Source organism: Crocodylus siamensis, chromosome 1, assembly GCF_052110815.1.
Source record: "Crocodylus siamensis isolate JL-2025a chromosome 1, ASM5211081v1, whole genome shotgun sequence".
Taxonomy (NCBI): Eukaryota; Metazoa; Chordata; order Crocodylia; family Crocodylidae; genus Crocodylus; species Crocodylus siamensis.
The window spans coordinates 274,496,543-274,509,225 of NC_143395.1; the positions used below are offsets into that span (position 1 = coordinate 274,496,543).

Here is a 12,683-nt window from a genome sequence, read left to right on the forward strand (position 1 = left end):
GACAGGCTGAGAGCCATGGGACTCTTTAGCCTGGAAAAGTGTAGGCTCAGAGGTGATCTGATGGCCACCTATAAGTTTATCAGGGGTGACCACCAGGATCTGAGGGAACGTCTGTTCACCAGAGCGCCCAAAGGGATGACGAGGTCGAACGGTCACAAACTCCTGCAAGACCGTTTCAGGCTGGACATAAGGAAGAATTTCTTTACTGTCCGAGCCCCCAAGGTCTGGAACAGTCTGCCAGCGGAGGTGGTTCAAGCACCTACATTGAACCCCTTCAAGAGTAAATTGGATGCTTATCTTGCTGGGATCCTATGAGCCCAGCTGACTTCCTGCCCTTTGGGCAGGGGGCTGGACTCGATGATCTCTCGAGGTCCCTTCCAGCCCTGATGTCTATGAAATTATGGGTGGGTTGTGAAGGTGTCTTGTTTCTCTCTTATTCTGCCTATTCTCTACAACAGATTTTCCAAGATACATCCCTCTTGTTTCTTGACTAGAAAAGATTTTTCTTTGTCGATATTTTATCCATTTTTTCTCCCATTTTAAATTCATAGAATCATAGAATCAATGAGTCAGAAGGGACCTAGACAGATCATCAAGTCCGACCCCCCTGCCATGGGCAAGAAGGAGAACTGGGGGTGGGAGGGGTCATAAGACCCCAGCCAGGTGCCTATCCAGTCTCCTCTTGAAGATTTCCAGGGAAGGTGAGAGCACCACCTCCCTGCGAAGCCTATTCCAGGCTCTGGCCACCCTTACAGTGAAGTAGTTCTTCCTAGCATCTAACCTAAACCTGTCCTCCCTCAGCTTGTGGCCATTGTTCCTAGTGACTCCAAGGGGGGGCCCTGATGAACAGACTTTCCCCGAGTCCCTGCTGGTGGCCCCTGATAAGGTTGTAGGCAGCCACAAGATCCCCCCTCAGTCTCCTCTTGCGGAGACTGAAGAGATTCAGGTCCCTCAGCCTCTCCTTATAGGGCTGGCCCCAGAGGCCCCCAACCATACGAGTGGCCCTCCTCTGGACTCTCTCCAGGTTCCCCACGTCCCTCTTGAAGTGCAGTGCCCAGAACTGGACACAGTACTCCAGCTGCGGCCTGACCAGCGCCACACAGAGGGGGAGCAAGACCTGTCTGGACCTGTTAGTGATGCCCCTGTTGATGCATGACAGGGTGCAGTTGGCTCTGCCTGTTGCTTCGTCACGTTGGCAACTTGTATTCATCCTGGAATCGATCATGACTCCCAGATCCCTCTCTGCTTCTGTGCTGCCGAGAGGGGCAGCCCCTAACCTATAACCATAATGCTGGTTCCCTCTCCCCAGGTGCAGCACTCTGCACTTGTCCTTGTTGAACCGCATCCTGTTCAGCTCCACCCACTTCTCTAACTTATCCAGGTCTGCATGGATGCACTCCCTGCCTGCTGGTATTTCCTGTGTTCAAACATTTGAAAGCCTTTATTTAGCAGGGAAATGCTAGTTCATACTGAAGGGCCTACTTCAGAGACTATTTAAAGGGAAAGAGAAGTGTGCTTTTGCCTTCATGTTCATTCCAGGGCACTGATTCATAACCAGGGTGCTGTGGCACCCTAAGGTGCCTTGAGATCCTTTCAATCGCCTTCATCCTTGTGGGATGCCATGCAATGTTAACACTATCAGGTATGAAAATGTGATTTACGAGTGAAACCTAGAGATTTCAAATGGGAATCCATATAGTCAAAACATTCTGACCTGCTGTGGTCTTCCTAGAGTTCTCTGAAACAGAAAAATAGTCCACTATTTTTCCATAGTCAAGAAACTAGTGAAAACTAAGAGCTGGCATTTTCCTAGAGGTACCATAAGCCTAATGCGAGGTGTCATGCACTTAAAAAAGGTTGTGAACCACTGTTCCAAGCCATCTGAATGGTTCAGCAGGACCCTTCCAACCCAGCAATCTAGCTTCCTTGTTTAAGAAACAGCTGATACTACACAAGAAAGTATGTACAAATTTTCAGCAGAACTGAGGTAAACTGAAACAAAGAAATATTTTCTGTTTCCAGAAAGTGTTCTGTATCCTGCCTAGCTACACAAGCTGTAATGTACTATACACATGTGCCTTGCATCAAGCAAACCTATCCAGAGAATAGCACGGTCACCCACAAAAATCATCCCACTCCCTTTACTGTGGGAAGAAAACCAGCAAGCATCAAGCATACTCGTAGTACTGGTTTTCCCACTAAACAGTTGTCTTAGTTGTCAGAAAGACCTAAAACTTGATTATAAGAGGAAGAGTAGGTGGATCCAGGCAGATGTGACTGATTGGCAGGGCTGTTAACTATCTGTAAATTTATGGACACTATAAAATATGTGAGAAAGCTGCGCTCTTATAAAAACAGGCAGCCACCAGAGCTTCAGTGAAGCTCTGTGGTTGGAAAGAAGCTGGAGACAATGCTGAAGCATAGCTTGAGCACAGCAGCACCACCTGGGCTTGGTACGGATACTCAGGAGGTTACACTGGGTTGAAAATGGCTGCCCGATTGAAACTTAGCTCATCCTGGTGCTGACTTTACATTTACAGACCCTGTCTAAGTGACAAGCTATCAGTCTAAACCTGTAACTGAACAGAAGTTCCATGCACACAAACCAGTCTAAAAATTGCAGAACCTGGTTTAAGATAAACCTGGATCACTATAGTATCAGACTCATTCGATTTAGATCAAACTGTTGCATGGAACTTCTGTCTACTTTCCCTGCTCAGCCCCAGGACTGGAAGAACAAAACCACAGCCCTGGGGCTGCTCTTTTTGCTCCCTCCTTCCCCAGCACTGGGCTATTTTTTGGCCCCCTGGTCCCTTGCTCCCCACCCACCAAGCCATCAATCTTAAACCCCACCCTACAGGCCATTCTGAGTACAGCTGCTTTTATCAGAGTTTGCTGCTGCCAGAGCTGAGCAAGTAAGTCCTGGTGTGGAGAGGGATGGGATGGATGGGGGTGTAGGTTCATTGGGGGGATGCCATCCATGTGTCACATCTACCCCCCTACAGGTTGCACCTGACCCCCCCTACCCCTCATGGCCTTCCCAACACCTTGCAGGTCACACCTGCTCCCTCTACTCCCCCTGCAGGTTGCACCTATCCTCCCCCACCCCATCCCTTGGCAGACCCTCAATCCCCTCCAGCCTGCTGGACTCCCAACCCCACCAGCTAGCTCCCCACCCCGCCCCATCCTGACTTACCTGATATCAGAGAGGCATTCTGAATTGATCTAACCTTAACCTAATGTCCCTGAATGCCTGTACTTAGCAGTGGTGTCTGAATATGAGTGCAAATCCCAAAGGAAGGTCTTTTCAGGGCTTTGTGGCTCACGGGCTTTTCTCTATAGCTCCTTACCCCCCTCCCAACTATGTGCTCTTGCTGCTGCTGCATCCCCTTTGCTTGTAACTGCTTTTCTTACAGGTAGGCAGACAGTAGGTCTTTGCTGGGGTCTGTACCAGGATGGGCGGAGTGGGGCCAGAGGGGGAAGGCTGGGGATGGGTTGGGGGACATGAGTACAGTGAAGGTGTGTTCACCAGGTATCAGAGCCTGGGGGTGAGTAGGGGACACCTGAGGGGTGAGGGAGCATGGTATAAAACTAGTGCTAGTCAAACAGGGTGGCCAATCCAAAGCCTTTTTTTTTTTACTGACCATTTCCAACATTTTATTGAAAAGCAAATTTTTTTTACTATGTTTTATGTTAAATCCCTGAATTTGAACAGTAAAGATGGACATATGTCAGTAAAAAAGTTTGAAGATGGTCAGTAAGAAAAGGAAATTGTTTTGGGCAACCTTGATGGGTAACATCCATGATGTTAGCCCTTTGTTGAGATGCGGTCCACACCATACATGTGTTTTGGAAACTCTGGCAGAGCTGAATTTTCAGACTGGATGGAGATGCCAATTCAAGCCAAATTTAGGACTAGCATTTTTTCATAAGAAAATGGAAGCAATGGCCAAGTAGTGTCCAAAAAAACTCCTTCTGGGAATATCAGCACATTATAGTTTACCTATTAAATGAGCATCTCTGTCCTGCCAGAGCACCATAAATTTTCCTGATATCTCTCTAATTTGATGCATCAATATTTTTAAAATATGAACTTTAACAATAGGCTGTGATAATCTGCAATGTATTGCCTGCATTTGGGCCAGCAAGACTTCCAACAAGTCCTACAAGCACACTTAATCTTAGGAGCAGTTCAATAGGACTGGAGTTGCAGGAGAAATTAAGCTGCACAGAAGGGCTGGCATGATCAGAGGCCTTTCACCAGTGTCACTAGCAACTCCATGTGCTCAAATCTTACTACAACCAGGTTTCAGTCTGCAAAGGAAATGCTCATGCAGCATATCTACAAACACTGTGAAAAAAAAAAATCAGCAGGCTGCATTGACTTGTGCCTGATTTTAGCAATTTTATAATTTTATGTTAACCAAAGTAAGCAGGAGAGCACGAAGCCTACAAAATTAAACACAAAATCCCTAACCCAACCCCAAGTGTACCCGTAGCCCCCTTTTTTCTTGAAAATGATTAAACTGGGACAGGTATACCAGTCCATAAAAGGAATATGTTGAGACAGTACAAGGCTCTGTCTTACCTTAGTTCCCCCCACAAATCTATTGTAGCAACATTCTGCTTTTCACACCTTGAACACTGCGGATAACCACAGAAAAAATGAACATGCTTCTAATACAAAGGTCAAGATCCTCAGCTGCTGTGACCTAAATGGATGATGTGGCCAAAACATGGTTAATAAGCTTTTTATTACACAGCAATAGTTTAAAACATTTAGTTAAAGCAGCTATAGAAAGAGACAGAGAGTGAGAGAGGGAGGAGAGAGAAAGAGATGGAATGGAAAGGGCCGATCCAGTTCCTTAGTTTAACCCACTGCTTGAAGTAACAAGGCTGTTTGCTTTTCCAAATGGACTCTCCAGCATGTGTCACTGCAGAGCAGTTACAGAGACTTGCTATGGCTTCAGAGCATGAGTTCAAAGCCTTAACACAGGACACATGTTGAAGACTGCCCACCCTCTCCCTACAAATTATTCAGCAGTAAATGGGTACTTGGTTGTTTAGGCCAGGGGGGAGGGAGAGGGAAAGGAGTCAAAGGTGTCCTGAACCATGCTAGCTATTCCCATGTTGGCTGCAGTAGCTGGCAGGCCCTTCCCTCACCTGACCTGAGGGGCCATTTAGTTTGAGAGGACCTTTCTCTTATTTTCCTTTTAACAAATGGGCCAGTAACAGGGAAGGGAACAAAAAGAAATAAACGAGCCTCAGTAGACGATGGAGATATGACCAGTAGCTCCATCATTATATAGACCTTCTGGTTTACGCTCACAGGTAGAGGAACACTTATAGCCATAGTCTTTGAGCCCCTTTGCTTTTAACAGCAGCTACACTGGTATTCTGGGAGGAGGGAAGCAGAGGATCTAGTGCTATTTTGCATGAGCGCAATTGCTCTGCATCTTGTGTAGACAAACAGAAAATGAGTGCTTTTACTCCTTTTGCACTAATTAAATGAAATGTGTTTGTCAGAAGTCTGTTTCTCACGAATGAGGAAGAAGAATTGCACATATTAGACACCAGGAAATGAGTTATAAATACAAACTTATGAGTTACGAAAGATGGGAATTTATGCAACTGAGGGTCCTTCTACATGTGCAGGTAAAGGCACAATAGGATCTAAAGCGTGATCCATGCAACTGCCTCCTGTCATGTCACTCATGCACAGTAGGAGGCATAATTGTGGTTGGGTGTAATAGGATCTGATTCACAATCCCATCAGGCTCCCCCTGCACCAGAAAGAAACAAGCTCCTGCAGGTGGGAGCCCTTTCAGTTGACTGGGCTCCTAGCTGTAGCAGCAGCCCGTATACCTCCACACAGCTGGGAGACTGCAGCAGCTGGTCTCCCAGCTGTAGGGGTGCACATGGGCCCCACAAACTGGAAGCTTCAATCAGCTGACAGGGCTTCCAGCTACAGAAATCCCTGGCCCCACATTCAATTAATGGCATGGTAGGAAGCAGCTACAAAGTTATTTCATGTATTTTGTGGAATAACGTAGCTTATTCCTCTTTTTATCATGTCATTTATGGATTGAATGCGTGGCAAGGTGACCGCTTAAGGTGTGAGTGACTGGTTAATCACACCTTAAGTGTATTGTGTAGATGGGGTCTGAGTAATCTCTAATGTGGGAAAGGCACTCTGCTATCCTTCCCACTAACAGATTCTCTGAGGACATTGTACAGGGAATTCCTATTCTACGCTAGAAAAATTCTATGGGAAAAGTACTTCCTGGATCAGGCCCATAGTAATCAATAGACATTCTGCAACAAAAAGGTTATAAAGATGGAGCTATAACTAGAATTAAAAGAGTTCCTTTTTTTTTTTTTTGACAAAGAGTTGGTTCATTTTTAGAGTACCGTGGCTGTTGTTTATTAAGATACAATACCTATTCTAAGCTGAAACAGTTATTTTGGTCTAAGTACACTGGAAATATCAGAGTGAATTTGTTATTTTAGTATCCTTAACATAGCCAATATATATATAAAGGAAGGAAAACAACAAGAACAGAGATTAATGCAATCCTCTCACTGAAAGAAAAAGGAAAAAAAAAACAAAACAAAAATGCAGCAAACACAAGGAGATAAGATAAGATGATATATTTTGTCTTAAGATAATGTTGAGAGCCAGCAACTCACTTGCTTTCTCCACTGACCCGCTCAACCACTGGGATAACAATAGGGTGACCATATGTTCCAGTCTGGCCCAGACAGTCCCAGATTTCATGGGCTATTCTGATGTCCTGGCTGGTTGCTCAGAATTGAAGCAAAAGTCCTAGATTGGTGCCACCCCACCCACACATGCCCAGCCTTGCTCCTCCTAAGCCGACTGGAGGCAGGTGGCAGGCTGGGCTGAATACTGCTCCTCTCCCTGGGGCAGGGTGAGCTGGGAGAAGGGGCCGGGGCTCAGACACCTGCGTTGGGTGAGCCAGGATGGTGGAACGGGGTGGTTGGGACAGGGCAGAGGTTGGATCTGGTTGGAAGCAACCCTTATGCATAACCCCCTGGCCTCTGCCAGCCTGTGCAGCGCAGCCACACAGAGCCTGCCCATCACAGCCAGCAGTCACCAGCAGCTTCATGTTCTACTGTAGCGGCTGCTGCCGAATCTTGGGCTGCACTTGGTGGCCCTGAGCAGCTGCTGCCAGTGGAGGGGAAGCACTATGTGAACATGCAGTATGGACTGGGGAGCCCGGGGGACACTGCAAAGGAACAGCTCCTAGCTGGGTCCAGCTTCTGCTTGCAGGAGTTATAGTCTGGCCATGGGCCTTTGCACTGTCCTGCCCAGTCCCTACTTCACCATCAGGACTCCTGGCAGTTACAGGGTAGCACTGTGTATGCATGTGTCTGCACAGGGAGGGGGTGTGGAGGCAAAGTGTGTGTCTAGGTATTTGGGTGTGCTTGCATGTGAAAATGAGCACCCCTATCCAAGATTTCCCCAAAATTGATATTGTCACCCTAGATAACAACCTTCTCCTGTTGTCAACTATCACAGCTTGTCCTCTAGTTCTGGTACCACCGGTTTGTGCTGCAGTGCTGGCGATTCACAATTCAGATCCTCCAAGTTGAGCTAGACGGCATGCAATGTACATGCACAATTTGGGTTTTTAATTTTTTTTCTTTCAGAAAAACATCTATGGAACCATAACACACAAAAGATGTTAAAAGAATATTATTAAGGCTACATAAGGATATTCAGAAATCAGCAATCTCTTGGTAGAAAACCAAAGGGTGCAGAGATATTCAAGCTTTTCTTCCTAAGCAAGAATGGCCACTCCAGGAAAAAATTAACCCAGAAACAACTGGGGTCAAATTACTCCTGGGAGAGTTTCTCCTGGGAGACTGAATGCCTGCACAATTCCCCTGGCTTAACTCCATGTCAGCACTAGAGGAGGAGTGGAGCCAGGGGAAGGGCTCCTGCACCTTCTCAAGACTGGGGTTACAAGTCTGGAGACACTTCAGAGACCTGCCCTGTAGATCAGAAGGGGAGGGGAGGAGCTAACACAGAGAGCACTGCCTCTTGCCTTCTTCCCCATTCCCCCCAGTCATTCCGCATGGTGAAGAGTTAAGTTTGCACAGGCAACTGTTAATCTAGCATTTCCTACCTTTCAAGTACCACATTTGGTCTGCAAAGTAAATTTTTAATGCAGATATTTTATACATAATCAATATATTCCAATTTTTGGACTTGTTTCATTAAACGTGCAATGAATCTATTTTCAATGGTACTGTATTAATGAGTTTTACTGGTACAAGTTTATTTGCAAGACTGTTTTAGAATTTCTACTGCCTGTTTCTTATGAAGCCAACATGCTCTGTTTTTAATAATCACATTTTTAAACATGTTTATCTGGGTCACTGCTATTTACAGTCTAAGGAGATTTATTGCACTCTGCATCCTGATTAGCTTCAGCTGAATGAAAAAGAAACAGTCTCTCTCTCTCGCTCCCTCTCTCTCACTGAAAAAAAAGGTGGTAGAGATCTTGTGTAGCTTAGTGGATAAATGCTTGAACACCTTTGTCTTCTAGGAATTCAGAAGGAGATCAATCAGTTTGGAAGATTATTCTCATATTTTTCTCACAAATTATGTGATGCAATTGGTAACCTCAAGTTAGAAGAAAGGAAAGGAAAATAACGAAGCGAAATAAATACCGAGAGTAATGATAAAACAGGAATTTTCATTATGATCTCTCTTAAAGTCTTCATTTTTACTATTTTAAATTTCAGACAATAGTGATCCTTAGACATGCCAAAGTATAGAAGCATTTACTTTCAAAACTGTCATTGAGGGGTTGTATTCATTGCCATGTAGTGTTCATTATGAAGCTTAAGCTACATGGAAGCTGGTTTTGATTGTATTACTTAGGAGACATAAAAGGGTAAAGGCTGTGTAGAGAAAAGAAAGCAGGGGATATTGGACATTAAAAGCAATACTTTCCTAGCTTCTGTGGGAGGATTTTTAACACTCTTGGCTTGGCAGAATATTCTGTTTAGTAAATGATTAATTAAAAGAAACTTATGCGGACAAAAAAAAAAATCCATCTGGTAATGACAAACTGTTGAAAGGCAACGTAGAACTCAACATCTAAACATTTTCATGAAGTGAAAACCACAATAAGTACAGCATCATTTTAGCATCACACTGTAAGTCAGATGATATACAGACAACTGATGATGAATTTATTTCAAAATTACTATTAATAAAATTATTTTGTTTTGGTGAAAGTTCCCTTTATTATGGCAAGGAAAGCTGAAAGCTGATACATAATATTTGTTATGTCAGCAGTATGTCACATGCCTTTGGGGATGGGGAAGAAGCAGGGTTAAGGTAGGGGCGAGCCCCATGTGCGTTATGATGAGCTCCAAGCTTGATCTGAGTTTTTCATTTACCACAGAAAAATGTGGTAAAACCTGGAGTTTCTCATTTTAGGGGGAAACGCACAGATTTTCTCCTTCAAAGAAGAAAAACGCAGGAAACAGTGGGTTTCCCCTTGGCAGAATTCCAGCCTGCGAGGTGCTGGGGGGAGTGGAGGAGGGCAGGGGACACCAAGTGTATGTGCGTACATACACATACACATGGCCACCAGGCAGCTTGGAGAGCAGCTCCCACAGGTAAGTTAGCGGGGAGGGGGGAAATTGAGGCCCCCATGGGCAGGGAGGGAGTTGGGTAGGGCGGGAGCAGGAACTGGGGCTGCTGGGCAGTCCGGGCACCGCGTGGGGGTTGGGGCCTGGGGCTAGAATGCACAGCCACAGGGCCCAGGTGGGGAGTGGGATGGAGCTGTGGGCAGCTCATCCAAAGGGTGGGGGGAGTGGGTTGGCTCCCCCACACTGTGCACACTCCTAGGGGGGAACATGGGAGGCACGTGTCCCCCAGATTAGTGCGTGGTACAGGTGCAGGCTGCCCACTGCAGGCTTGGGGCGCTCCACCCTGTTGCCCTCCCCCAGAGCCTCCACAGCCCAGCAGACAAGATCCTGGTGGTACAGGGTTCGCAGCATTGAACTTCCCTGTCCTGCTCTGCCCTGCCATGCCAGGTTCCCCCCACTGGGCTACGGAGGCCCCGAGGGAGGGTAGCAGGGCAGGGAGCCCACACTGCCCCCCGCCATGGGATCTGCTGCAGCCATGCCAGTTGTGGGGGAGGGGGATCCAGGCTCTGCGCTCTGTTCTGCTGCAGCAGCCACTGCCTCCCACCAGCTGCAGCTGGGGCTTGGGTGCTGCTGTGGGGGGCAGGGGTGCTCTGGCAGCACGGGGTTCCTTCCAGCAGGGCTGGGGGGTTGTAGCTTAGGAATGAGGGGCAATGGCATGGGCAGGGCACCAGCATATCAGGACTGCTCAGCGCCACACAGCAGTGTACAGGGGGACAGCCACAACTGGACCCACATCCTGGTAAGCAAAGAGGGCAGGAAGGGCAGGAGATGTTATACATATATGCGTGACATTTCATGCATGGAAAAACATGGATTTGTGGCAGGGGGGTGGCATTAATCTAAGAAAATCTAAGAATTTGCAATTTTTTTTATTCAGGAAAACCAGGATCCCTGATCATGACCTATGAGGTGGGTGGATGAGAATAGGATGGAAGTCTACACAGACAAACACAGGGTACTGCATCTAGGGAGAAGGGACCACCAACACACCGATAGGCTGGGGAACACCCTTCTTGTTAACACAGAGACAGAAAGGGATCTTGGAGTCATTGCTGACTCCAGGATGAACATCAGCTGCCAACGCGAGGAAGCAGTCAGTAAGGCTAGAGGACCCACGTTGTGCACCTACAGATGCATCACAACCATGGAAGTGATCCTTCCCTTCTATGCAACACTGGTCAGGCCGCAGTTGGAGTATTGCATCCAGTTCTGGGCACCGCACTTCAGGAAGGATGTGGCTAGCATTGAGAAGGTCCAGAGGAGGGCCACTCACATGGTCAAGGGCCAGTGGGTCAGGCCCTATGAAGAGAGGCTACAGGGCCTGAATCTATTCAGCCTCCACAAGAGAAGGCTGAGAGGGGATCTGGTGGCCATTTACAAACTCACCAGGGGAGGGACCAGAAGGTATTGGGGGAGGCTCTGTTCCCCCAGACACCACTGGGGCTTACTAGGAATAACGGCCACAAATTGTTAGAGAACAGCTTCAGGCTGGACATTACAAGATATCACTTTACAGTCAGGGCTGCCAGGCTCTGGAATGGACTTCCAAGGGAGGTGGTGCTCTCTCCTACCTTGGGGGTTTTCAAGAGGAGGCTGGACAGATATTGGGCTGGGGTATTATGACCCCACACTTGTTCCTGCCCAGGGCAGGGGGTCGGACCTTATGATCTCTTTAAGTCCCTTCCGACCCTAAACACTATGAAACTATGACCCCAGAAAGTGTGGACAAGCACCCACTAGGTTCATGGAGTTCAGGGCAAAAATGTAGTGTAGCTCTTTCCAATGAGTTCTCACTCCAGAAGGAACAAGTGAGTCTCATGTCTTTTAATTATTAGGGATACTCTTGAAATCTACTGGAGAAAACTAATAATGAAACAGTTTTAAGATGACCCCATTGTTACTATATGGAAGGCAGTTCTTCTGTTTGTACTGGCATCACACAGCTGTCCCTGGTTCACCAAGGCCTTACACTTTAATACCATCCCCAAGCATTCTTCCCAATACTATTGATAAAAGGCTTGTTCTCTTCCCTTTGCTCTTTTTATGGTTGGAGGAGGAGGAGGAGAAGAGGCAGGGAAATAGCTGTCATTTTGGGTTGCTAAACTGCAATTACTGATGGCCTATTTCTGCCTGTGAATAGGAAAGGTCCTTAACTCATTATTGCCTTTGGTGTAGGAGTTAAGAGATGCTCAGCATTGCCAAGGGTTGGGCCCACAGCTTCTTCAGCAGAAAGCTAACAATTGCCATGCAATTACTAAAATGTTGATGTCACAAAAACACTAGGTTGCAGAAGTCATCTCACCATGCAGCGGAGTTAATTAATTCCCAGCTCTGAATACCAGCTACATGAGACAGAAAGAGATGAGTATGTAGTTGGCACTTTGATATTTTTTATTGACTTAACCGTAAGTGACAGGATGTGGTAAATGCCAACTCTAAAATATAACAAAAATGGAGAGGGAAAATGGTGGATTCTCCTCAAATTATTAAAAAACAAAACAGGCGAGTGGCCCATTTTATAATATACTTTGAATTTGGTTGTTATGGAAATATAGGTATGTAACAGGGAACTAGAAGCTCCTGTTACTTTAAGGGACAAGCTGTAGCAGGTAGGTCCCCAGATGGGGGTAAAACAAACCTTAAGGGTTAGCTGCAGGGGAGCAGGCAGCCAGGGATCCCTAGGCTACAAGTGCCTATTGCAGGGTCACCTGCCTAGCAATAGGATAGCAGGGTAGTGCCCCAGTCAGGCAGCATGGGTATTACTATAGTTTGGCCAGGGAAACAGCAGTAGGCTGCACTGGAGGCTGAGGGTACGTACCTATGGCAGGGCAGGAGAGCATGTAAATCGGAAGAGAAGGAGCCCAGGGGATATAAGAAGAGGGTGAGTACAGCCCCTGAACTTGGCAGTGAGAGGAGCTCCTGTCAGCTCAGGTCGGTGAAGACTGGAAACTACAGGCCTTGCCAGGTACTCCCAGGTCTGAATCAAAGAC

General features: G+C 46.7%; 1 protein-coding gene across 1 annotated transcript in view; it reads right to left on the minus strand.

The window, feature by feature from the left end:
• RAI2 (retinoic acid induced 2) overlaps positions 1–12,683 on the minus strand; it is a 69,826-nt gene that overhangs the window by 20,721 nt on the left and 36,422 nt on the right. The gene's annotated exons all lie outside the window — the stretch shown is intronic.